At 42.6% G+C, this 27470-nt stretch overlaps 2 protein-coding genes across 2 annotated transcripts in view; one reads left to right on the forward strand and one right to left on the reverse strand.

Annotated features, from left to right (window-relative positions):
• Window positions 1-27470, forward strand: part of S100A1 (S100 calcium binding protein A1) — a 714879-nt gene that overhangs the window by 132482 nt on the left and 554927 nt on the right. Inside the window, exon 3 of the mRNA XM_069218075.1 lies at window positions 6494-6550. The gene's annotated coding sequence lies outside the window, so the exon portion shown is untranslated. The remainder of the gene's footprint in view (window positions 1-6493; window positions 6551-27470) is intronic.
• The window catches only part of LOC138268443 (protein S100-A16-like), a 94122-nt gene that overhangs the window by 59385 nt on the left and 7267 nt on the right, over window positions 1-27470 (reverse strand). The gene's annotated exons all lie outside the window — the stretch shown is intronic.

Genomic DNA, 27470 nt, shown 5'->3' on the forward strand with positions numbered 1-27470 from the left:
GTTCAAAGTATCGGTGACTCCTATATAAGGGCAGATTCTACCAGGGCTGCGGATTAGGAGTCACCACTCCTTAAACCCCTTCGCTGCCAGGCCTTTTCCCCCTCAGGTGCCAGGCCTTTTTTGGCTATTTGGAGCAGTTCGCTCTTAGGCTCTCATAACTTTTTGTCCACATAAGTTACCAGTGTCAAATTTGCATCCTTTTTTCCAACATCCTAGGGATTCTAGAGGTACCCAGACTTTGTAGGTACCGCTGGAGGAGACCAAGAAATTAGCCAAAATACAGCAAAAACTTTGTTGTTTTTTTTAATGGGAAAAAAGGGCTGCAGGAGAAGGCTTGTGTTTTTTCCCCTGAAAATGGCATCAACAAAGCGATTGTAGTCCTAAAATCACCATCTTCCCAGCTTTCAGGAACAGGCAGACTTGAATCAGAAAACCACATTTTTCAACACAATTTTGGCATTTTACTGGGACATATACCCTTTTTACTATATTTTGTGCTTTTAGCCTCCTTCCAGTTAGTGACAGAAATGGGTGTGAAACCAATACTGGATCCCGGAAAGCAAAACATTTCTGAAAAGTAGACAAAAGTCTGAATTCAGCAAGGGGTCATTTGTGTTTATCCTACAAGGTTTTCCTACAAACAATAACAGATGAAATATAAAAATACTGAAATTGAGGTGAAAAAAAAAACGCAATTTTTCTCAACGTTTTACTCTGTAACTTTTTCCTGCCATGTCAGATGTTTTAACGCAATATACCGCTACGTCTGCTGGACTCTTCTGGTTGCAGGGATATATTGGGCTTGTAGGTTCATCAAGACCCCTGGGTACTCAGAGCCAATTAAATGAGCTGCACCTATGAATGGGTTTTCATTGTATACCTGGTATACAGCAATTCATTTGCTGAAATATAAAGAGTGAAAAATAGATATCAAGGAAACCTTTGTATTTCCAAAATGGGCACAAGAATAAGGTGTTGAAAAGCAGTGGTTATTTGCACATCTCTGAATTCCGGGGTGCCCATACCAAGATGTGAATTGCAGGGCATTTCTCAAATAGACGTATTGTCACACACAGTCTTAAATTTGGAAGCAAAAAATGTAGAGAAAGACAAGGGACAATACCACTTGTTTTGCTATTATTTGTTTCCCCAAGTCTCCCGATAAAAATAGACATCACATTTTTACATTGAAAACTGACATGTCCAGTGATTGAGTAAATACATATCCATATGATTGTATTTTAAAACACTAATTAAAAACTTCACCACTGTCCCGCAAATCCGACTATCTATTCTGGCATACAAGCTATAGAAATGTAGTCTCTTGGGCTAGAGCCCTATCATGGTAGCTGCCTAATATTGAGCTCTTCTGAGCTGTCAACTTGTTAAAACATCATGACTTCCAGACCTATAAATGTCAACTGTGATGGCTTGATTGGGTTTCTTAAGGCAAGGGTAGTCAAAGGAATATGCTTTGCTCCTGATGATGTCCAACTGATGAAGAGCTTAGACTCAGCACCGCAGCCTCTGGGAGGTTCAGACTGATGCAGCTTCAAGTCTGATGGCGTCTCAGGCGGAATGGACCTGAAAAGCCTGAAGCTGGTGCAGCCCGGCATCAGTGTCATGTGAGGTGCTCACGGAGCTGTGGTGTATATGGGGGTGCAAACTAGAGGATGTGCTGCAGACCCATGTAAATGGAGAGGAAGGCTGAACTCTATGATTAAAATGTGCAGGGAGCCAAATACCTCTCTCCTAGCCCCACATGTAAAATGACCAGTGGCTCCAGCTGGATTCCGACTGTGCCCCTGTAAGGGAGATGAACTAAGTGGGCACCAGAACAATCCTTGCAGGTTCCTTGGGCCCATCTAAGGAAAATAGAAATAGGCCTAATGTAGGTGTGGGTAACTTACGAAGGTGCTTGCTTGCATCTATCAAGTGTTCTGCTGCTTGTTCCTTCCAACCATCAGAACGCTAATGGGTGCTAACCTGAGAATGTGCATTGAGAAAACATGGGAAAATGTGATCAACTGCCTACGTCCCCCCCCCCCCACTGGGGAGTTAGTGATAAAGGAAGCAACCATATGTCAATAACATGATGTAGTTTAAACTTTAGTGATGCCCTCTTGTCACAAAAGTCATTAATATGTGACAGTTTATGCCTATGTTTATCACAGTACTAATGGTTTGAATGTAGAAATGTCATTAACACGTCTTTACTAGTGTGCATTTGTTTACATTGTAGAGTTTGACATCAATGGTATTTGAACTAAATTGAATGTGAGGTAGATTAAACTGATACTACGATGTAATTTAGACTCTGGATCAATAGAATGTATCGAAAGGATATTGCATTTCTAATGGTTAATGTTTTAAAATGTGGGCAACAATAAAAGAAGTGTATTTCCCCATTATATTTACTGAAATACATTAACAAGTATTTTGTCTGTTCAACGTGAATGTAACACGCTTATTAATGAAATATTGTTAATGACTGAATTCATAAGTTAAGTATTTTATTCAGATGTATTAGTTGAATGTATTGCTGTAATTCTCTTGCGTAAGCCTAAGTGAGGCCTACTATGCTTATATTGCGTGACTGCGAAATGTTGATTCATTCCTTAACATGAGTTTTCTTTCAGATTTTGTACCCATGAGAAGACTAGCTTTTGGTAATAGGCCTTATTGTTTAGACATTGAGTGAAAGTGTAACAGTGTCCTTGGGTATGTTACATCGAGGAACATGGACTACCATTGTACACAACTGTTTCAAGTTTTCGTGGAGTCACACATGGAAGATGTTCCCATGACCGACTTAGGAAAAGACGTGGATGTTTCAGTTTGGAGTCTTGTGATCGATTATTATTGGATGATGCCCCTTCAACATAACTTGGGCTGACTCATTTGGCGAATCAGAATGTCATTTGAATTTTGAAATACCGATTACCAGTAGGACTTTGGTCAGATGCCTTTCAGATTCTCCTTTGGTCAGATGCCTTCCTGAGACTTTCCATATGCTTTGCTGATGAAGAACCCTGTATGGTGGGCCAATTGGAGAGGCATCTTCCTTTCTAGCTTTGCCCTTCTGAGATGCCCTGCTGAGACTTAGATATTTTCTCCCTAACACTTGTAGAAGACTGTTCATCGAGCTTCTGAAATGCTGACCCTTTCCCTTTTATTAACTATCTTTTGCCTACCCTAGTTAGTAGTCTGTTGCCTGAGATTACCTTTTTCCAAATACTTTTTTCCCTCTTTGGATTTTTTTTGTCTTTTACCCGCTTGTGTTCTGCCCTTACACATGTATTTCCCTGATTTGGCCAACTTAAGGGTTTTCCATTTGCCCAGCTAAATTATGAGCTTGCCTAATTGAATTGACTTGATGTTTGCAAAGCCTGAGCAGTGCTTAATTTTTGTATCACAGATAATTCTTTTGATGTTTTGTACTCTTACTGAATGCTTAGTTTTACTAATGTTACTTCACCTGAACTTTGTTTCATCGCCTTAGACAACCCTCGGTGATATTGTACCTTTATAATTTTGTCTTGAGAGTGTTCTAGACGACTTTGAGCTTAAGATCGTAACTAACCCCTTAACTTTATTGCTGACTGGAGTTTTTCTTGTATGGCCACATTGGTCAGACTATGTAAATATATTGGTTTGCACTGAAATTGTGTTGATGTTCTACCACACCCTGTCGCAGGGTCCAGAGATTCGTCAACCTCAAAGGGCATTGATTCCTGAGAAGAATGAAAATGCGCCAGCAAACCAATTGGATCTTTGCTGTAGTTGAGAGAGGTGAAATCACTGAGACATTTGAAGATAATGTGGGCTCTAGATGGCTAGTTTCTGGGGATTGACTGTTTGCTGAATCTGAGGCTGGCAGAAATGCGGTCAGGAGGGAAAGATTTTCCACATGATATTGAGCTGCCCCATTATCCAGCTGTACTGGGAAGCTGTAGTCACTTGCATGAAGTGGTGGCAACATGGTGGCCACTGCAAAGTTGTATCTCCTAAATGTTTGGGATATGTCCAATCTTTCCAGGATGGACCAGCTGTGGGTGACTCTGAGATTAATTATTGTTAAGCGTAACATTGTACAAATGTGGATTGTCGATCTGGCGCTCATGCTTCGGAACTGGAAGAATGATATGGACAGATCCATGCTGGCCGAAAAGGCGGTCTTTGAAGGACGTGTCTGTCCCCATAAGTGAACTAAAATCTGGGAGAAGTGAAACGAGTATAGAGGAGGACTTTGCACCCCACCCTTCTCCCCACCGTGGGAGCCTGCTGTCCTGTTTCACATTGGACAGCCCGCCTGCACATATTACCCTGTGAATTGTAGTGGGGGAGTGGGATGCCAGGAAGGGTTTTCTTTTTCTTTTTCCACATTTGATGGGTTTAAGCAACACCTTGGGCGGTGTCATGGTGCTAATATGTCTGATGCTTTCTGTCGCAGTGTATCTTCTTAATTGGTTCATCGCACTGAAGCTAATGTTGACTTTGGGACCCAGCAAGTCTAACTGCAGACTTTGGAGAAGGATCTATGCTGTGGTGCTGAGCGGATGATGCAATGAGAAGATAACCCGTGTAGTGCCCTTGTAAGTATTTGTTTGTGGAGCCAGAATGAAGGATAGCTAGATCCTGCTGTTGGCACACCCATTGCCTGAGTGTATCATGCTGTCATGGTAGAGAAATCATGAAATTGGTTGTGACATGAGGCTGGTGCATATTGAGCATCTTTGCAGGCTCACAGTGTCTCGAGTTGATGTCTATAGTTGGTCTCTAGGGCAGAAGGTTCAGAAGGCTATTTGGAACTATTACAACCCTGCTTGGAGTGCAGGAACTTGTTGCTTTCAATAATCACAGTTGTGTGGTTCTATGACACCCAGGAAAGATGATGTCGCCTTGTCCAACCAATATCTCAAAGCTTGTCTACAAAATTCACAGAAGTGTTGAAACAATCAAATAAGGTAGAGCTTGTAAGAGGGCATCACTCTTCCATGAGATGAGGTACTAATCGGATTCTTGCAATGGAGTCAGGAGAAAGAATACAAAAGTAGCAGAGGTGAACAGTGCCACGGAAACATGAATGACAACAGCAAAATTTCACAGAGTCTCTGCAATTTAAATTTGAGGATTTGGAATACAGATCATATCAGGATTCATGATGTCATGGGGGAATCGGAACAGAATGACATCACAGGATCCATTAATCTCACTTTTGCACGTCTTGAAATTGAAAATGGATGGGCAGTGGGCACTGAAAGAGCACACATGCTGAGCCTCAGAAGAAGTGACATCCGCAAGCACCCAAGAAATATGCTTGTAAAGATGACCTTTTAAGAGAAAGAGGGAAATACTGAGAGAAGCACGGGTGGTGTCACTTTTGGTATTTCAAGAGGATCACATCATCCTATTGCAAAACATGGTGTTGAGCATGCGGATGAAGCGGAAGCCGTGAATCCCTTTTTGGTGGCTCTCAATAAAAGAGAGATTATCTCCTGGTGGCAGTTCCCCTTTAGTCTTCAATTCCAGATTGAGCAGTTCATCATGTGACATCCCAGAGTAAAGGAATTAAAGTTCAGATGCAGAAATAACATGGATACATCACAGATTGCTGCTGAACTGTGAAGCGAATTGCTGCCTCCTAAAAGTAGTCATCAGACGCCAGGAAGGAGGAGTCACTTATGAGAGAGGTTCAAGAGGTGATGACTGCAATGATGGCAGGGCAGACTACTTTAATTGCCGTGGACTTTGTGCCAAGGGACTTGTCTGGTGCCTGCAGAGTTGGACTGTGCATAGCTTTAGATCTCCTGGACCTTCAGCCTTTTGCTTGGGGTCAGTAGATTTGCCGGATTTAGGTCAGTGATGACAATGGCTAATTAGATAGAACTTGTAGAAGCTGCCCTTTACTGTCCTGCATTAGGTGGCATAGAGGGTCATGGGGAGGGATCTATATGAGCTGAAACAGTGCATGCTGGTGGCGTAGGGTTTTGCCAGTGTTAGCTTGATTTAACAATTTCTTAAGCGCTGAACTGCCATCCAAAGGGTTACCTACAGCTGAGAAAACACTTACCACTCAGTTCGAAAACTATTATTGAAGAAACAATCGGCCTCTCATCTGTTACTGAGTCCTGGAAGTGAGTTTGGAAGTTATGTTATGCTATGTTAGGCTATGCTATATTATGCTATGTTACCTTATGTTATGTTACGCTATGTTATGCTGTATTAGGTTATATTATCTTATGTTATGTTATGTTATGCTGTATTATGTTATCTTAATGCTTAATATGTTATGTTATTGTGGACAGCAGGTTATCGCTCTAGGCTTTACCGTCCCTGAGAGGAACTGAGGCGTAGGCTTTTTATGGTTCACAACTGTCTTTATTTGGCACTACTTTGCTTTTCATACATCTCCTTGTTCTAACTATCTTTGTCTCTGGCTTTTTCTTCAGTTCCTGTCCACCTTCACAGTTTCTTCTTCTTCTGCTTTTAGGTGGAGATACTGGTGGTTTCTGATGCCCTCTGACCAAACAGCGTAGGAACGTATCAGGTAAGTGTTCTTTTTTAACTTCTTTGGGGTACGGTTAGAGTTGGGGTATAGTGCTCATGAGGGAAAAAGGATCGTAGGGAGTGTCCGCTAGTGAAAGGTTCATGCTCTCCCGTGCTTCCTGGTTCTTAACTTATTTCAGGACTCGCTTAGGGTGACATGCAACACCTCAGTGTCCCTTCTGTGCAGCCTTCCTTATTCTATCTCTCTTTCCCCTCCTCACAGCACTTTAGTGTTTAGTATGACGGCATTTCCCCAATATGGACCATACCTTGTTAAGCCACGTCCCTCCTGGAACATGGCTGATAGAAGAAGTTCTCAGCCAGTTTCTGTCTTCACAGGATACCTCGTCCCTCTCTGCCACACGCATCTCTTCTCCTGCATCGGTTCTTCTCTCCTCCTTCACCATCTCGGGTTCCCCATCATTGATGCTGCCACCATCTTTTCGTTGCCGAACTGTTGCGTCTTCGTTCTTGCGTCCACGACGTCTCCTGCGTCTCTCTCCTCTGATGACTACTACTCTGCCTCCTTTAACCCAGAAGCCATTTGTGCTTCCGAGAGACGTCCAGCCTGAAGTCCCCCTGGGTAACTGAGGTAGTGGTGAGGTGATGCCCCAGTCTCTCACTACTTGGGGATTCGCAACAAGGGCCCTATGACTGTTACATTATGCTGTATTATGTTATAGCAGTTTCTTTGAAATCAGATTTCAGTACCAATAGATAAATAAATCTTCCAGAGACATCTCTCCTTGTATTTGCTGCTTCATTATCTGTGAAGTGCTCCTGCTGGCATAGAATGGGAAGTCCTGGCGCTGCACTTTTGTCCTCGTTCCAGGGGCGGCTCCTCCGCAATGGCGGATAGGTGTCGCCCCCCTGGCTAAGAGCCAGCAGATGAAAAATAAAATAATAACTTACTATTGTTTTATTTTTCATCTGCTTGCTTAGGTAGCAGTGCCAGGAGGGAAGGAGCTGGGCCACAGGAGGGGGGAGGTGGAGAGAGTGCACCTAAGTGCACATGTGTGTTTGACCGGCCATCTTAGGCCGGCTAAACACACATACACACTTAGGTTTCTCCAACTCAGCTGTGTACATAGATGGGCTCGATGAATTGCACAAATCCCAGGCTTGAGTCTGAGCGGCATTTCAAGCTGATAAGGCCAATACTGACACTGCTTTCATGCTAGATTTAGCTTGAAAGCAGCACCAGGATTGCTCAGGAGCTGTGCTGTTGGCCCACTGAATGCTGGGACACCAGAAGAGGAGGGAGGCAGCAGGAGGCGGCGACGACGAGAACAGTAAGTGGTGTTTTTTTGTCTTTGTTTCCCCGTCCTCGCCCCTTAACCCCCTTTGACATTTGTGGCAGCAACTGCTGACTACCTTTGAGACCTACAGTTTAATACCATTACAGAATAGGACAGTTTTCAGTCTCTTTCTAAAGCACCTGGGATTCAGTATGTTTCTGTTAGTTACTGGAAGGACATGTCGGGGCCTAAGCAATGGAACAACCCCTTGGTTTAATCCTGCAGAAGCGCTGCCTGACCAGGAAATAGAGGAAAATCTGAGTTCTAGCTGCACTGTAGCAGCAGCTATTCTCATACCAGGGTTGTTTGTGCATTTTTGCACACAGAGGGGGTCATTACGTCTTCGTCAGACGGCGAAGCCCGTCCGCCAAAGTCCCGACGGGTAGGTTGCCGCCAGTGCTGCCGCCACCCCACCATACCCATTACGAGTTTCCCACTGGGTCAGCAGGTGGAAACAGTTTCTGCCCATGGCTGTGCGGAAACGGCCTACAGCATTGTCACTGGCGCGTAATAGAGCTGGTGACAATTCTGTAGTGCGTAGGGTGCACCAGCATCCGTCGCAAACTTCACTGCCTGCAAAGCAGACAGTGAACTTTGTGATGGTGCTGGCTGGGGGCCCCCAGTACGGCCCATGCCAAGTCCATGGGCATTGCAGGGGCCCCCTGGGGCACCCTGCACCCCGTTTTAGCCAGCCTTTTCATGGCTGGGTTACCGCTGTCAGAGAGAGGGGTCATAATCCCCAGAGCGGCACTGCTTGCAGCGCTGCCCTGGTGGATTAGGACCACCAGTCCATCCTGTGGATAAAAACTGGCAGTGCTAACGGACTGACCACGGCGCTCCCGCTGTGGTTGTAATGTGTCGGTTGGACCACGACAGGTCGTAAAAAGCCCCAAAGTGTCAGAAAATGTAAGATGAATATGAGTTTTCCTCCCAAGACTGTTCCCACACTCCTGTTGATATTTATAAAAGGGTGAGTTTTCACCTAAATGTGTTTTTTCTCATAAATGCAATTTGTGCTTGTATAAGATTTCTAAGATAATGTAGCAAGGGTGATTTTACACATCAGTGCTTTATTGTGCTTTAATTTGCTGTCAACATAAACAAATGTGATAGGTGCCTTCATAACTTTACACCTAATGTGACATCTTCCTACCACATATCTAAACTGAACTTTTTTTTTTTTTGTAGTATAGGTAAGTTGTCAGCTAATTGTATTTAGCACCTAAATATGATTTTTGGTCCTAAATGCCGGTGCCAGTGGTAGGACGTAGGCAGGTCCTCCTCAAGGGATACATCCAAAGAAAGGAAAACACTAGACTCCGTTTTCTCCAAAGAAATAAGAGAATTTAATCCTTGTCAGCAAAAACCAACTAACGCGTTTCAACTCTGAAGAGTCTTGTTCACGGCTAGTGAGTCCTTCTCCAATGTCCATTAAATACTACTCCACAGTCAGCCCGTAATGAGGCATTCTGGGACACGTAGTTAAAAACATATATATGAAAATATATAGCTGAATGGAGACAGTAAATAGCATACTATATTGAACAAGGCTAAGGCCCTCATAGACCGCCGAAGCTGCGGGCGCCAGAATACCACCATTGCTGGCTGTATGTCTGGCTCCCTATTACGACTTTTCCGCTGGCCCAGCGGAAAAGTCACATCAACATTGCTGCCGGCTCGTAGTAGAGCCGGCGGCAATGGTGATGTGCAGCGGGTGCAGTAGCAGCCGTCACCCATTTCACTGCCAGAAGTTCAGGCAGTGATATGCGCGATGGGGCTATGCCTGGGGGTCCCTGCACTGCCCATGCCAAGTGCATGGGCAGTGCAGGGGCCCCCAAAAGTCCCCTTACCGCCAGCCTTTCCAAGGCAGTGTCTACCACCATGGACAGGCTGGCGGTAAGGGGAGTCGAAATCCTCAGGGCAGCGCTTCTTGCAGCGCTGCCCTGGCGGATTACGACCGCCGGGACCGCCATGGCGGTATACCGCCGGTCCTGGCAGTGTTACCGCGGCCAGTACTATCGCCACTATAGCCCTGGCAGCAGTGCTTAATTTGTGCTTGTTGTTTCCGGTGCTGAGCACTGGCATTTAATTGTGAGGGCCGGCACTTAGTCTTCTGCCTCAAACATTTGCTGCGAGCAAAAGACATGTTTGGGAAAGACGGAGGAAGAGAAAAACTAAAAAGCGTCATGGTGAGAGAAAGCAGAAAGCTGCAGGTGTAAGCTGAAGAGGCTGGGAGTGGCTTTAAATGGATTGAAGAGGTCAGAGATGGCATTGGGATTAGGCTGCCTCAGTATCGCAGATTTAATTGCAGCAGCCGTGTGTTTAAGAGGAGGGCTTTGAGGACCGGCATCTTTTTTATTTACAAATTAAGCACTGCCTGGCAGTCACCGACTGCCAGGGGTATAATGAGGGGCTAAGTTAGGTGAAGATATGTACATTTTCACTAATAAGGTATTTATCATTCAAAAAAACTAAGCAGACAAAATTGCAATGATTTATCAAGTCACAAGGATGAAGATTAAAATTTACCTCAAAACATGACTGGGTCGCCTAGTTTGTGTCTCTCACATGGAAACCTAATTAGAACATCACTGATTAGTGTATCTTGTTAATATGTATAACCAACATCATAAAGGCATAATTCACATTCCCAAGGGTAATCATAACAAATAAAATGCCTGGGTATTATAGATGATGTGAACTCACTACACTTAAATGAGCGCTAAACTAATTTGCCCCGATAAACAAACAGAAGTGCATTAGGTCGCATTCCATGACTGGCGGAGATACTGTGTGCTATTTTATTTTCAGCCCCTTGTTCTGTTAACGATAATGGTCTCTTGACTTGTAGTCATGCTTACCAATTTTATGCTAACGCGTTCACAATACCGCGTTTTGATTGATATAAATGCTCGCATGCTCTAAGAACTTCGAACACCTTAAACAAGAGCATTATAGAGCAACTGAATTACAATTGAATAGAGCAACGGGACAATCCCCATAAGATTCAAGTAAAAACATTGACTTTGGCTCCCTGGCGGAGTATGAAACTAAGGTAAAAAGGATATCAATTGAAAATACAACTCATTGCGGTATAAATAAATATATTCTGTCACAATCTCGCACACTATAATATCAGTATAAACATCCTAAATCTATAGACACCCTGTACAAGGCGCAAAAGGAAGGAGACTGTTACTGCCCAAAGACACAGATAGAACGTTTCATGTTAAGTGGTCACGGCTTGCTGTGACAATCCACAAAAGTCAAATTCAACTGAATTTACCCTTTGCTCTTTCAAGGCGAATATGTTATCTGTCTAGAAGCAATAAAGACAGAGCGATAAGGTGCGCCGTGGGAATCTAATTAAATGCATCAAGGTTGGTCCGGTGACGGTAGGTGACGGTAGGCGTTAATTATCGTCAATTCCAAATGTATTTAGTTTGGCAACTTGCAAGTACATTAGGTTACATTTCTGTGCAGTTAACAACGTGATTAATGGTTTCATTGTAACTAATTTTATATACAAGGTGTGGGAAGGGGTAGAACTCTATTTGCCCAGGCTAACACATAAAATACGTCACGCTTTGTGGTTACAGCTGGCGATTATAAACGCTAAAGCAAAAAATTTGATTGTATCCAACTTTTAATTAGAAAATTAAAATAGTATATCTCTAGGAGCAATTGATTAGGTTGTGATGGCTTACCAAAGAGCCTGTGCTACATAACACTCTAATGGGAAATGAGTGAATGGAAATACCAGCTATATGTCCAACTACTATACTGTGTTTGAGCCTCTCTGCTCTTGGAAGGGGTGTTTAGCACATATTGTTTTGATTGGTATCCTCTCACACTCGTAATATTGCAATTCAAAGCTGTGGTGTGTTAAGGATTGGATATACGTCAATCCCATAAATCAGTAAATTAAAGTCACACAAAGGATTTTGAAAAATTGTCAGTTGGTCTATGCAACCCAATAATTAATTTAGTGGCTGGCCGTTTTTTCCCATCTACAGTTGAAACTCCATTATATTGTCAGCAAATTGTGGGTGTTCCTAATCCCATATATTCTTTTTTTCTTTAAAATGGGGGCAACTTTGGGTAATAGAGCTTTAAAAGCAAAAACACTTTTCTCATCTGATAATGGTAATGGTGACAGTCATAATAATGTACAGTCATCTAATAGTACCTCTAATTTACAACAAATACTTTTCCAAGTTGAGAAATTGTACTGTAAAGAAATCACTAAAAGCTGGGAAATAATCACTTTGGAGAAATACATTGAGGTAGGCAGGGTACCTCGTGGACTTTGTATCCTCACTGTGCCACATCATCCAAATGCACCATCACAAATGCTCATAGATTGGAGTGAGAACAAAGTGACGTTCACCAAGAATATGATGTTAATTTTGATTAAATATGCAAATAAAAATGTGGAAGAACTTAAAAAAAAATATCCAGCTGATCGAAGGAAAAATAGCAACATATGCCCAAAAGGATGAGTAAGGAAAATTTGACGAAGAAAATGGAATTAAAGTTAGAGAAACATGAATAAGACATTTATTAGAGATGAAAAAGATTACCAAAATGGTACAGTATATACCTTTGCTAGATACTTTGATGCTTTTAAAAAAAAAACCAGTACTCTACAAAATCCAAGATCAAGTTCCCTATGATGTCAGAAAGTATCAGTGAATCTGACACTGATGTGAGTGAAGGGGAAAACTGTAAAGAGGAACGAACTAAAACTACAATCTTGGAGGAGATGTAACTCATGTTTTTGGACCAGCAAACATCAGAAATCAGGGGCCAAGAATGCAATATAGGTGGAGGCCATACAACATCAAAAAATTCCGGCGGAACAGAAGAAGATGCAGGAGAGAGCCTGGAATAAAGAGCATATGCTCTGCGCAGCAGACAGAGGAAGTAGAATCATCAAATTTGAAGAATAACTTGGTAGTCAACTTATCAGATCAATCACTGACCAACATGGAATTAATGGTATTAAACAAAGGTTTGTCTTTCTGTCCTCAACAACATCACAATATGGTAGAAATAAAAATTGATGTCTGTAAATTTATAAGAAAACTGAAAGTTGCCAAGCATTTTGCCAATATGACCCAAAAAAGTTCCAGTAAAACAACAATTAGTGCAGACTTTGACTGGCAGCTAAATATAGAACAAAAGAGTGATACTAAAACAATGTTTGACTTCATGCATAATTTAGATGGTGATGGATTATCAGAGTCACTAATAATGCAAAATGTAGGCTTTGATACAAATGATAATGAATATAGGACATTTAAACCTAAGTCCAAATTTTGTCCAGCATTTCCACCTGGCAATAAAGTGGATATCTTCTGTGAGACTGTCATAAAGGATTTGGACACAGTGCCTAACAAACAGAGTGGGAATGAAAATGAGAATCTAACAAAGCAGGAACGTGATGCTGTCAATATTCTCATGTCCAATAATTTACTTATATTCAAACCAGCCGATAAAGGTGGCAATATTGTGATTCAAAATAAATTGGAGATTTCTGGATGAAGCTTACAGACAACTGAAAGATATCAAGTTACAAAAGGTTATCATATATCCCTATGAAGCTACTCACAGATAATCTGACAAAAAATTAAAGGAATGGCACGACCTGCAACTATTGAATGAAAACAAATTACAATTTCTTTCAGTGACACATCCTGTCATGCCAACCATTTACATTTATCTAAGATCCAGAAGACACTACAAAAACCTCCTGGCCGACCTATTGTATCAGGGTGTGGTTCAGTCTTTGAAAATCTATCAATATATGTTGATCATTACATCTCTCCCATAGTTCGAACATTATCATCCTACATAAAAGACTCTGACGATTTCTTGAGAATCATATCTGACTTTACATGGCAAGAAGAGTTCATGTTGGTTATGATTGATGTGCTCTCTTTGTATACATCGATTACACATGACATTGGTTTAAATGCTGTCAAAGATTTCCTGAGACAAAGGAAATTAAAGGAGTCCAACTATTCTGAAATGTTGTTGGAGAGGATTCAAATAAGTCTCTACAATAATATCTTTCTGTTCAGTCGTGAAGTATATCAACAGATATGTGGGACAGCAATGGGTATTTCCTTTTCTCCCAACTATAGTAATCTGACAATGGGCTGCTGGGAGAGAGAAGTTGCATGGCATGAGGAATATGAAGAACATTTATCCAGTATTATAATTACGCTGAGATATATTGATGACTTATTTCTAATTTGGAAGGGCACACAAGATCTATTTTTGACATATTTAGAAGAACTTAACAAAACCAATTGTGGTCTAAAATTTACATACAAGATCAACAAGCAACACATTGATTTCTGGGATATTCGTGTGTTTGTACACTATGTAGGAAACTAACAGCCACAAATAGTGCCCTACATGGCTCAAGATTTCAAAATATTCCTTATGGTGAATTTATCCATTCTAAAAGGAACTGTTCTTTGGTTACAGATATGGATCTTCAGTTTAAAGAGATGAAAAAAAGATTCTACAAGCGTGGTTATCCAGCTAGATTTATCAAACAAGGAGCAATGAGAGCTAAGAATTTACTATGTACTGAGATCCTGATGGAGAAACCATGTGCCGAATCAGATAATCCAGATATTGTAAGAATGATAACCACTCACAGTAAAGAGAGCCATGGCATAAAACAGATTTTTCAAAGAAACTGGCATGTCTTGTTAAGTGATAAAGACATCTTAACGATCATAGGACCTTTTTTTTTTTTAAACTTCTGTTTATTGACGTTTCTGCACAAATATACATCATGGACTCAACAACGATCACATAGTCCCTGTGATCAATAGAACTAGTCAATTATCATTACGAATTATCGTCGCATTTCGACATTCTTTTAGAAGAAAAGATGAACGTATAGGAAATTCAACCCCAACGCCCCAACTATTCACTCCTCCCCCACCCTAATATCCACCCCTACCATGCCAGCACCCTTATTAATAAACATTTGATGCCACCCATTACATTTCTATTCCGATTTTTTTGCTCTTTCCCACCTAAGGGGGTTAGCAATCTGGATCGCAGGTTCGTATATGGGTTTATACTCTAAAGCAAATTTCTCATTTGTTTCCCCTTTGCGGGGTCTGTTGGAGGCTGATTGTCCGTTGCTCATGTATTGCCTCTGATATTTCCTGCATTATGTGTCCTCATGTCAACAGCAATTCCACCCCTGCCCACTCCCTCAAGTCTCCCAGCCAGCTCCCCATAGTCGGGATCTGATTGCTCATCCAGTGTTTTGCAATTCGTCTTTTAGCTACCATAAGGCCCAGGACTGCAAATCTCCTGCTAAGCCGTTTACGTTTTTGGTCTCGAGGCAATAATCCCAGGATACAGCTATTACGATCATAGGAGCCATACCACAATTTGCCTTCAGGAAAGCACGATCTCTCAAAGATAAACTAGTAAGAAGCCATTTAGTAGATAAATAATCCAACACGTGGTTCGGGGACACAAAACAAAGGATTTGTTAAATGTTTGACCTGCAAAGCCTGTAAACCTGGAAAAAATGTAAAATATATCAGTGAACCAAAAAGAAAAAGCATCACGATAGAACAGAGGATTACATGTAATACCACTCCTATGGTCTGTGTCATCGAATGCAAGTGTGGTCTAAAATATATTGTGAGTAGAACATGTCCACTCAAAAAACGGATATTGGAACACATCTGTGCCGTGGAACACAGAGATGGAAGCTATGCTGTTGCTAAACACTTATCTGCATCACAGTGTGGAGATTGACAATCCCTTCAATACTATGGCTTAGTACATGTACCTGTGAACATACAAAGTGGTGATTGGACTCTGTCACTGCAGAGACTGGAAAACAGGTATATCATTAGGTTACATACCAAGAGCCTGGAAAACAGGTATATCATTGGGTTACATACCAAAATCCCAAATGGATTGAACACCGATGAGGAACTTCATTTTCATCTAAAGAAATCAATCTTTTTCCATGAACAATTGGCAGGTGATTACATTAGCACACAATTTTATGTGGTGAGTGAAAAAATGTGCAATGGAAGCAATGGAATGAAAAAGGCAAGATGGCGCTTAGCCATGATTATTTGTTATGATTAGCCTTTGGAATGTGAATTATGCCTACATGATGTTGGTTATACATATTAACAAGAAACACTCATCAGTGATGTTCTATTTAGGTTTCCATGTGACAGGCACAAACTAGGCAACCCAGTCATGTTTTGAGGTAAATATTAAACTTCATCCTTATGACTTGATAAATCATTCCAACTTTGTCTGTTTAGTTTTTTTAATGATAAAGACCTTATCAGTGAAAATGTATGTCTTCACCTAACTTAGTCTTGTTCAATATAGAATGCTATTTACTGTCTCCATTATGTTATACAATGTCATATATATGTTTTTTAACTACGTGTCCCAGAATGCCTCATTATGGGCTGTGTGGTAGTATTTCATGGGGGTGATGAAGGACTCACCAGCCGTGAACAAGACTCTTTGGAGTTGAAACGCGTTGTTTGGTTTTTGCTGACATGGATTAAATTCTGTTATTACGTTGGAGAAAACAGAGTGCAGTGGTTTCCTTTCTTTGGATGTATGTATGTATGTATGTATATATATATATATATATATATATATATATATATATATATTTCTCTCGTAGGGGATTTCCATGTATAGTCATAAGCACTGAATAGTTCCGCGCGCCTGCGGGGACCCCGGAGCACTGTTGTGTAGTATATTCTTAAGTGCAATCATCAGCTCCTTGACAAAAAAGTCTGTGAAAAACACTTAAGAATAACAATGTGCAGCCTATGTGAACAGCTACACAGGCCAAATTGTTAGAAGAAAAAAACAGTTGTAGTGTAAATTTCACGTTTAAACCTCTATTTATTCTATAAATACATAAATAAATACATTCTCATATTTTATTTACACCTCTCATGAGAATAAAACAATGTAGGGCAGTGTAGCCCATAGGCTGCCATTATACAGAATGAAAATAGAGCTGTGCCTTTAAGAAAGTAAAGTCTTCCTGTTTCCCATCATGCACAGCAAAAGGCAGTTGCCTCAGTTCTTTTTTCCGGCTCCTTTCTGACAGGACCCTGAAGCATTGAGCTCTACCTCACAAAATCCTTTTGTGACAGAAATTCATTTAAAATCTTTTGAATTTCATTTTCACTCGACGTTTTTAACATTGAGTGATAATTTTCTGCTTTTTTCTGTTAGATTCTGACAGAATTTTGAGGTTTTTCTACTTCAGAAATGCCTTCACTGTTTGACAAATGTCCTTCTTGTGGCAGAAAAAAGGCCAAAACAGATCCACATCGGGTCTGCATAATTTGCCTTCCATCCAGCCACAAACCGGAGTCGTGTGACATCTGCAAAACCTTCTCCAGAAGGACCCTTCGTGACAGGGAGAAGATCCGACTCCAGGCGAAAGAGGACAGGAGGAAAAGTGGTCATTCTACCACAGAGCGAGGAGAAGGTCAGTCTTCTACCAGGGCTCACACTGGTTCCTCTATAACTCCGACCAGACCGGCTCAAAAACGGCACAGGTCTCCGACGACGTCGAGGGCGTCGACGTCGAGGCAAGGAACGGCGCCAACATGCTCGCCGTCGAGGAGTGGTTCGCCGGCGAGAAAGAGACATCGCTCGCCGTCGACGACGATTTCGCCGTCGAGACGGCGTGGACTTTCGCCGTCGAGATCTGGGTCACCGTCGACACGGCGAGGACGTTCCACGTCGAGGAGATCTGAATCCGGTTCGCCGTCGAAACGGCGAGATCGATCAACGTCGAGGGGTGCTCGACGTCGTAGACGTTCACCGTCATCACGGCGACGTCGAGGGTCGTCGTCGAGAGATTCTCAACGGCGAGAAGAATCGACGGCGAAGGACACTCGCCGTCACCGTACTTCGACGTCGAGGAGTGTGTCGACGTCGAGACAATCAAAAAGACCTAGGAGGGTTTATACAACCTCAGAATCCTCGGCTTCAATCATCCTCCTTCCAGCGTCTCCACAACTCTCTCCTCGACAATCACCATTGCCACAGACGCCGGTAACACCTACGGCGCCTCTTCCGGCTCCGCCTGTAGAGTCTGTTTTGAGGACTCCAACGCGGTCTGTAAGACGTTCGGGACATTCCTCTAGACGCTCTTCTTCCTCTCGGCACCGTCATGACCCACAGAGATCTCAGCATTCACATCACAGGCGTTCTTCTTCGTCTACACGGGACTACTCTCCAACCCTATCGGACTCACCGTCCGAGTGTCCCCCATAGATGATGTGAATACGTTCCAGGAGGTCTTAGTACGAGGGGCAACCAAGCTGAACATCCCGCTGGCGGTACCTGCCCCATCGACGTCAGTGATCTTCGAGACCTTGCATCACAGGACATCTTCCAGACCTTTGCTTCCACTGGTTCCAGGTCTCCTTGAACCAGCAATGGATATTTTCCTTGCACCGGCCGCAACAAAGTCTGCTCCTTCCAGACTTATTAAAAAATATCGTCCACCAGAACAAGATCCTCTATTCTTGAGGTCGGACCCAGTTCCTGATTCGGTGGTCATAGTAGCGGCAAAGAAACTGCATTCAACCTCACCATCTTCTTCTTCACCTCCAGATAAAGAGAGCAGAAAGATAGATGCTGCAGGACGAAAAGTATGCTCTACTGCAGCCGTCACGATGAAGGCAGCCAGCGCTACTGCGTTATTAGGGCGGTACGATCGTGCCCTCTGGGACTCTTTAATACAGTTTGCGGAACATCTTCCTAAGGATAAAAGGGAAGATTTCCTGGAGGTCGTGGGTGAGGGATCCATGGTGTCTAACCAAATTATAAGTGCTGCAGCTGACTCTTCGGTGCTATCCGCACACAATTATGCACACGGGATAGCGCTCAGAAGGCATGCATGGTTGAGACTTACATCACTCAAACCTGAAGCGCAGCAGAGAATACAAAACCTGCCTTTCTCGGGCTCCACCTTGTTCGGTTCTCATGCCGATGACGAGATGGCTAGAATGAAAGCTGAACTAGATACCTTGAAAGCGGTAGGGATGGAAAGACCGAAAGAACAAAGAAAGGTTTTCCGGCCATATCAACGACGACTTTTCACCCACCGGTATCAGTCGCCACACTGGATGTCTTCGCGCCCCCAGCAACAGCAACAACAGCAGTATCAAAGGGGTTTCTCTACTCAGCGAAGGTCGACAAGGGGTCGTTCAACACCTCAAACTCAGGCAACTCGACAGGCTCCCACGTCTAAGCCCTGAATCTTTGCTTCCCCCTCCTCCGTTATCCACTCCGGTAGGGGGAAGTATCTCAAATCATCTGGACGAGTGGCTACGCATCACAACAGACGCCTGGGTATTGAATATTGTGAGACATGGTTACGCTCTCAGATTCACCAGTCCTCCACCATCTGTTCCACCCAAAACAGCCAACCGCCATCTCGAAGCTCTACAGTTAGAGGTCAATATCCTATTGCAAAAAAGAGCCATAGAACCCGTTCCCATCAGCCAGCAAGGGAAGGGGATTTATTCGAGATATTTCCTTGTACCGAAAAAAGACAAACAAGAGTTTCGTCCCATCTTAGATCTGAGGACAGCAAACAAATGGATTCGCAAAGAAAAATTCAGGATGTTAGCCTTACACCAAATTTATCCACATCTACGTCAGGGCGACTGGCTATGTGCGATAGATCTTTGCGACGCTTACTTTCACATCCCAGTAACCAAGAAACATCGAAAATTCCTAAGGTTCACTGTCGGAAAACGCCATTACCAATTTGCAGTTCTACCTTTCGGCCTAAAATCAGCGCCAAGAACTTTTTCCAAATGCATGGCGGTAGTAGCCGCCCACTTGAGGAAACAGCGAATATTCGTCTACCCCTATCTAGACGATTGGCTCATAAAGGCCTCCAGTTGTCTCGAGACACAGCAACATTTCGAATGGACTCTACAACTGCTGCAAAAACTTGGTCTTCAAGTCAATCTCCTGAAATCTACAGCAACACCTGTTCAGAGGTTGCATTACTTAGGGGCCATTGTAGATACCAGGCTAGGAAAGGTGTTTCCTTCGGAGGAACGACGGTTATCGATTCTCCAGAAGTGCAAACAACTGCAGGAAAGACCTCAAGCCACTGCAAGAATAATAGCTTCTCTACTGGGCTCGATGGCGTCTTGTATCCATCTGGTTCCCAATGCTCGCCTCCATATGAGACCATTGCAGGAAAACCTGGAGGATCAGTGGTGTCAACTGAGGGACGATTGGGAGAACAAAGTCCTTCTTTCTCCTCACACCCTACAATCCCTCAAGTGGTGGTGTTTACCCAGCAATCTCTTGGTGGGGATTCCGTTCCAACAACGGCCCCCATCTCAAACCATCGTAACAGATGCGTCACTGATCGGATGGGGGGCGCACATGGAACATCTTCGAGTCCAAGGCGAGTGGTCACAGAGAGAGAGTCTCTATCACATCAACCTGCTGGAACTTCGCGCAGTCCACCTTGCGCTCAAAGCCTTCCTTCCCTCTCTGAGAACGGAAACTCTCCTTCTCCAGACAGACAACGTGGCCACTATGTACTACGTGAACAAACAAGGAGGCACCAGGTCCAGAATTTTATCCAGAGAGGCTCAGACAATCTGGCATTGGCTTCTAGCCAGGAACCTGTCACTAGTGGCAACTCACCTGCCCGGCATCCAGAATGTTCAAGCGGATGCCCTCAGTCGGGTAATGGACGAGAACCACGAATGGGTACTACACGACGACGTCGTTCATTCCATTTTCGCACTCTGGGGTACCCCCTCTACAGACCTATTCGCAACCCCAGAAAACAAAAAATGCCAAAACTTCGCCTCCAGATATTACCATCCAGGGACACTGGGGAATGCCCTGTGGATAAGCTGGTCAGGAGCATTTCTTTACGCCTTTCCACCGCTTCCCCTGATTCCGGCGGTCCTCCAGAAGCTGTCCAATGTTCAGACCAAAATGATCCTAATTGCTCCGGAGTGGCCACGCCAGTGGTGGTTCCCAGACCTTCTTCACCGGTCACTCAAACCACACATCAGGCTACCATATCGTCCGGACCTTCTCACGAAGTTCAGAGGGCAGATATCTCATCCCAACCCCTCATCGTTGAGTTTGGCAGCATGGCTCCTGAGCTAGTGCAATATGGACACTTGAACCTACCTCAGGATTGTATGGAAATTCTGAAGGAAGCAAAGCGCCCTTCCACACGATCAGCCTATGCAAGCAAGTGGAAGAGATTCTGCATTTGGTGTTTACACAACAACATTGACCCGGTTTCCTGTGGAGAACAATCTATCCTGCCATACTTGTTAAGTTTGGCAAAATCGGGCTTACAACTGTCGTCAATAAAAGTTCACTTGGCGGCTGTCACAGCATACAGAAAGAGTCCTTCACAAACTTCCTTTTTTCGGATTCCGATTATTAAGGATTTCCTAGAAGGTTTAAAGAAGGTTTTTCCCCCCATTAGAAAGCCTTCTCCTCCATGGGAACTGAACGTTGTCTTATCACGTCTGATGCTGCCGCCATTCGAGCCAATACATAAGGCATCGCTGCAACATCTCACATGGAAAGCTGCTTTTCTGGTGGCAATCACTTCAGCGCGTAGGGTCAGCGAAATCCAGGCCCTTTGCGCTCAGGAACCCTACACGGTTTTTCATTCTGCAAAAGTGGTAATGAGAACTCATCCAAAATTTTTACCTAAGGTAGTCTCCGACTTCCATGTGAACCAAACAATTTCATTACCGACTTTCTTTCAGAATCCAGCTACTCCTGCTGAGAGAACTCTGCACTCTCTGGATGTAAAGAGAGTCTTGAAATTTTACTTGGACAGGACAAAAAGCTTACGAAAATCACAACAGCTTTTTATTAACTATGGCCCAATCAGAACAGGTTTGGGTACATCTAAACAATCTTTATCCAGGTGGATTGTTTCATGTATAATGTTATGTTATCAGTTAGCAAACAAATCCCTTGGTGGTAGGCCAAAAGCCCACTCTACCAGAGGGAAAGCAGCTACTGTAGCCTTGATGAGAAATGTCCCTTTGGCAGAAATATGCAAGGCTGCCACTTGGAGGTCGGTCCATACCTTTACTAAGCATTACTGCCTTGATACAGACGCTAGGGCAGATGCTCAGGTTGGGCAGGCTTTGCTCAAGAATTTGTTTGCATGATTCATGTTTTTCTCAGTATTCTTATGTCTACTCCACCGCGGTTATGGGGATGGGCTTGCTACTCTATTCAGTGCTTATGACTATACATGGAAATCCCCTACGAGAGAAGAAATGGTTTCTTACCTGTAACTCCAGTTCTCTCGTAGGGGTATTTCCATGATAGTCATAAGCAACCCTCCCTCCTCCCCGGTGGAGTTGACATAGAACATGAATATTATGGAGGTTGGTACTCCAACAAATGTTTTGTTTTTTCTTCATGTCAGGTTAATAGCCTCCAAAAAAGAACTGAGGCAACTGCCTTTTGCTGTGCATGATGGGAAACAGGAAGACTTTACTTTCTTAAAGGCACAGCTCTATTTTCATTCTGTATAATGGCAGCCTATGGGCTACACTGCCCTACATTGTTTTATTCTCATGAGAGGTGTAAATAAAATATGAGAATGTATTTATTTATGTATTTATAGAATAAATAGAGGTTTAAACGTGAAATTTACACTACAACTGTTTTTTTCTTCTAACAATTTGGCCTGTGTAGCTGTTCACATAGGCTGCACATTGTTATTCTTAAGTGTTTTTCACAGACCTTTTTGTCAAGGAGCTGATGATTGCACTTAAGAATATACTACACAACAGTGCTCCGGGGTCCCCGCAGGCGCGCGGAACTATTCAGTGCTTATGACTATCATGGAAATACCCCTACGAGAGAACTGGAGTTACAGGTAAGAAACCATTTCATATATATATATATAGGATTTTACTGTTAAACATATGTTGGTACAAGTGTTTCCATGCGCCAGCAGATTCTGCACCATTGCTGCTTTTTGTGACCTAAATGTAATTTTGACACTGAAAATAATTTCAAACCTGTAAGTGAATTCCACTTAAAATGATTTTTCTTCTACAGTTGTTTTCACACTCAAGTGCTTTTTACACCGAAATGTGATCATGCGCCCACATAAAATACCACTAGCGTCCTTAATTTTCACCAAGGATTAACCTGCACCTAAAATTCATTTTGTACTTGAAGTTTATATTGCTCTTATATGTGACTTGTACTGCTTAATATTTTCCACACTGATGTTAATTTGCACCAATGCAGCTGTTGCACCTCAGTTTGGTGTCATCTAAATGTAAGATTGTAGCTGAAGCAGAGGTTTTACACCTAATGCGACCCCTAACACCACGTTTTCTCTTTGTACTGAGTGCACCCCAAAGTGAATATTGCTGATGGACCATTTTGAATCTCCTGCAAGATCATTAGGTTACTTCTTTTGGACCTTATTATAAACACCAAACCTAAAGTAAAGTCTGTTGTATTAATTCAGACTCCAGGATGCATATAACAAAACCTCATAAATTGTATATGATTACCATTCAAAAAAACGTTCAGATACCACACACACCAGTTCCTTATTTCAAGCATGTAAACCTTAAATAGTGACAAACACCATAGTCTCAGACATAGCTGCTGTTAAACTGAACTACTCTTTTTTTTTGTTGCTAAGAACACACTGTGGTGGAAGTAGACACTATGCTTTTTTCTACGTAGAGCTAAATTTAGAGATTGGTGGAAGGTTACTTTGTCACAAACTTTGACAGATTAACGATCCACCTTATTCCAAGTGCATTATACCCTATGCCACTTTTTATAAGTGCATTATATCTATGGCACTTTTTTTGATGCCACATTCTAAATCAGGCACTTCATCTCAAGGTACAATAACTGTTACAGGGAACAAACTTACTGTCTTTGGTTACCATAACCAGAAATGTGATCCCTCTGTAAGCCAACTTACAAGTTCAGTCTAGATACATCAAAACAACTGCACACAAACACACTCTCTACAACAGCATGTAGGTATGATTCATGAGATGTGCAGTTAATTGCTGCATACTTCCTCAAGGCCATTTATACTGACCAGAACACAAATATTTAATCCACTTCCCAAAATTAACTGCGTGAAGGTAGATGAATACAGATTGGTAGGGGCACAATGTGAAAGAAAGCACATTATTTTGTGAAATGAGCAGCATTTTTAAGTATTCCCAAACAGGGTGAGGGAGATAGTGTGAGTGCATTTCTGTTTGTGTAAGTAAAATTCCTGTAGAAATCCTACAGACACCTCACCATACCCGACTAAAATCCCCTGTACCCAACTAATACATTTGTTAGGGGGGTGTAACACCCCCACACCCCCCCGAAGCTACGCCCCTGTGCCTTATGCAAATCACTGCTGAACCGGATTCTGAACGTTAGGTGAGGCGGTGGTGGTGGTGGGCGGGGACTCTAGTATCTTGGATGGCGTGGACTTGTATCTGAATTGCAGCACTATTGGATAGCTAGGGGGGCACTCCTTAGAGCTGCCACAGGCCAGTGCCGTGGATAATAAAAATGTAAACATTCTATCCAGGAGTCTAGCGGGCCTAAACTCTAAACTTAACAGTTGGGAATGGGGGAAGTTCATAGACGATTTTGATGTACTCTTTTCCAAGAATCATGGCAACAGAGACACTACCTCGGACTGGGTTCCTAAACTATAGTAAAGAGGCTACCCCGACTCCAATAGGCTGTGTAATAGGAGGCCTTCCATCTGGGTAACAACCCATTTGATCTGTTCTATTAAAAGGCTAGCTATCGGGTCCAAAGATTAACTGGTACTGAAACTGAAACATGACAGCGGTCGAATTCTCATAGTTATTTTTTATAACAGATTTACTTCACAACACCACATCTCCCCTACCATAGTAGCCTTGGATGATTTTTTAGGAAAATCTTGAGTTCTCTAGAGTCCTACTATTAGTGGGAGATTTCAACACCTTGTATGAACCATTAGACATGATGACAAATCTGGTGGAGGAGGATGAGGCAAGTGGTATCCCTAGCCTGAGTTGTATGGGTTACATTAGAAAAACTGAAGTAGCATTTCATGTTTGCTCTTTTGCCCTCAAACATGGACTTCTGGCCTGCAATGGCCGCTCGGATTCAGGTAACCCTCTAGATTTACTTTCAAGAATGTCAACTGTAGAACAAGGATTGATTACTTTCTCCTGGATACACATTGTTGGCAGTACCTTGTAGATATGAAAGTAGTTTAAAGAAAGTCTTGATATTTACCACAGTGCACTGGAATTAGAGTTGTATTCTAAGTATATTAAGTCCCATGCACATTTGAGAGAAAACATTTTTATACCAATAATAATAATAACAGGAGAAGGGTTAAGTGGCCTAAAATAGAGAATAACATAACCACTCTAGCACAAATATATACAGGAGTCCTTCAGGCGATCTTCGACATTAATGATCCTCAAAAGGGAAATGTATTCCCCACCGTTGAGTTGTTTTGTAGGTTGTAGCTCAAAATCTTCTTTCTCAGGGAGGGATGGTCTACGATTGTTAGCAACAATCAAGCAGAATGGTTCAATGAATGCTGCAAAGCAGCTAGGGAGGAATTGGAATTGATCTGGACCATCAAATCAAGGAACTGATTTAATGTAGCCTATCTCCAGAAATAATATACAGGCAGACAGCGGTCAATAGGACCTGGAAAGACTGGAAATGGAGGGACCTACTTGAAGCAGCCAAATGTAAAGATAGCAAGCAATTTTGGCATTTGGTAGCAAAAGGTTCTAAAAATCAAGTTAAGGAAGAAGACTTTCAGATCCCACCTCAGTCCTGGTTAACCCATTTTAGTGCCCTTTACACAAAGCAGGTAGACAATGGATCACGTAAAAATGACAACAGGGTGTCAGATAGTGTTTGTGCCCCAGTTGACGAGGAACAAATTGTATTCACTCTGGCGAAACCTAGGCTGAGCTTCACTCCCCTGAATAGATGTAAAGCACCATGGCTGGAGAAAATACCAAGGAGAGCTTTTTCTCTCAGAACCTGTGGTGTGGGCTTACCTTCTCAACCAGAGTTTCAACACAATAGCCCAGGGTGCAGAGATCCCGGAGTCCTGGTTCGAGGGGGAAGTAGTTCCAGTATTTAATAAGGGTGATAAAAATGTTCCATTAAACTACAGACCCATCAGTCTGATTGATGTCGCGCAGAAACTATTTTGTAGGCACTTGCTAGAGACAGTCCAAGCTTGGATAAAAGAAGAAGAGGTTTTATCACTGCTACAGGCGGGCTTCTCAGAAAACACTAGCACCACTGATCATATTTTTCACTTCCTGGGTATCTTGTGGAAATAAGTGATTATAAGAAGAGAACATGTATATGAAGTTTTCGTAGTCCTATGAGCTACATTTGATCTCCTCCCAAGAGAAAAAATGTGGGTAACCCTGAAGCAGATGGGGCTTCCAAGGAACATCTTGCAATGAATTATTACACTCCATAATAACAACTTTGCCCAAGTTAGGTGGGGTAGCAAAGGTGATTTGACTGAAGGCATTAAAGTTAACAGAGGTGTAAGACAGGAGTTTTAGCCCCGATGTTGTTCACTTTATTTATCAACAGGTTGATAGAATCTCTAGCTGATTGCAACAGTGACCCTCCAGTGTTAGCAGGCCAAAAGATCTCATCTTTGCTGATGACACCCTGCTAATATCTAAGACTCGCCTGTGGTTACAAAACTTACTTGATCGGTTTGTATTAACATGTGGGGAACTTGGGCTGGAAGTTCATTTAGATAAAAGCAAATTTATGAGCTTCAACCCTCACAAATTGTTTAGGTGTAGAGTTAAACTGGGAGGTTCCCTGTTGGACGAAGTTAAGCAATTTGATTATTTGGTGGTCAGACTTACTAACACCTTATTGTGTCCCCACAAATTGACAAGAGCCAACTGGCATTGCAGTAGGTAACATCAGCTATTTATAAGAAACTGCAATCCTCAGCCTATAGGCCAGCCATTCCAGCAACTGAAATCTATTGAGGAAAGAGTCTAGGAGCAGCACCTTTACGGGGCCCAGCTTTGGGGCTGGAATTGTGTGGGGGCCTTAGAATAAAGCAGAATACTTTTACAAGGTCAATATTGGCCCTACCTCGAACTGTGCCACTAGCTCCAATTCGCTTTGATTTAGGTCTTAAAAATTTAGCACGTCATTGCTTTTCTGCCTGAGGCCTACTGGGTTAGAATATGGCCCAATAACTCACCCCTCCTGATGAAACAAACATTTCATGAAATTATTACACTTGGCTAAAAGGGATAATACCATGGGTGAAAGTTGTTAGGAACTGGATCATTCAGTTGGGGCTAAGAAAATGGTGGAATAATCCTGAAAGTGTACAGAAAAGTCACTAAAGATCCTCAAACAGAGATATCTGGATTACATTTTGGACAAATGGTTAAATCGAGGTACTGTGGGGGAGCTCACTGAGAGGTTTTTGACTTTCACCGGCCAATTGAAATATGAGAGTATGTTAGATCAAATTGAACC

The sequence above is a fragment of the Pleurodeles waltl genome, chromosome 12 (genome assembly GCF_031143425.1).
Source record: "Pleurodeles waltl isolate 20211129_DDA chromosome 12, aPleWal1.hap1.20221129, whole genome shotgun sequence".
NCBI lineage: Eukaryota > Metazoa > Chordata > Amphibia > Caudata > Salamandridae > Pleurodeles > Pleurodeles waltl.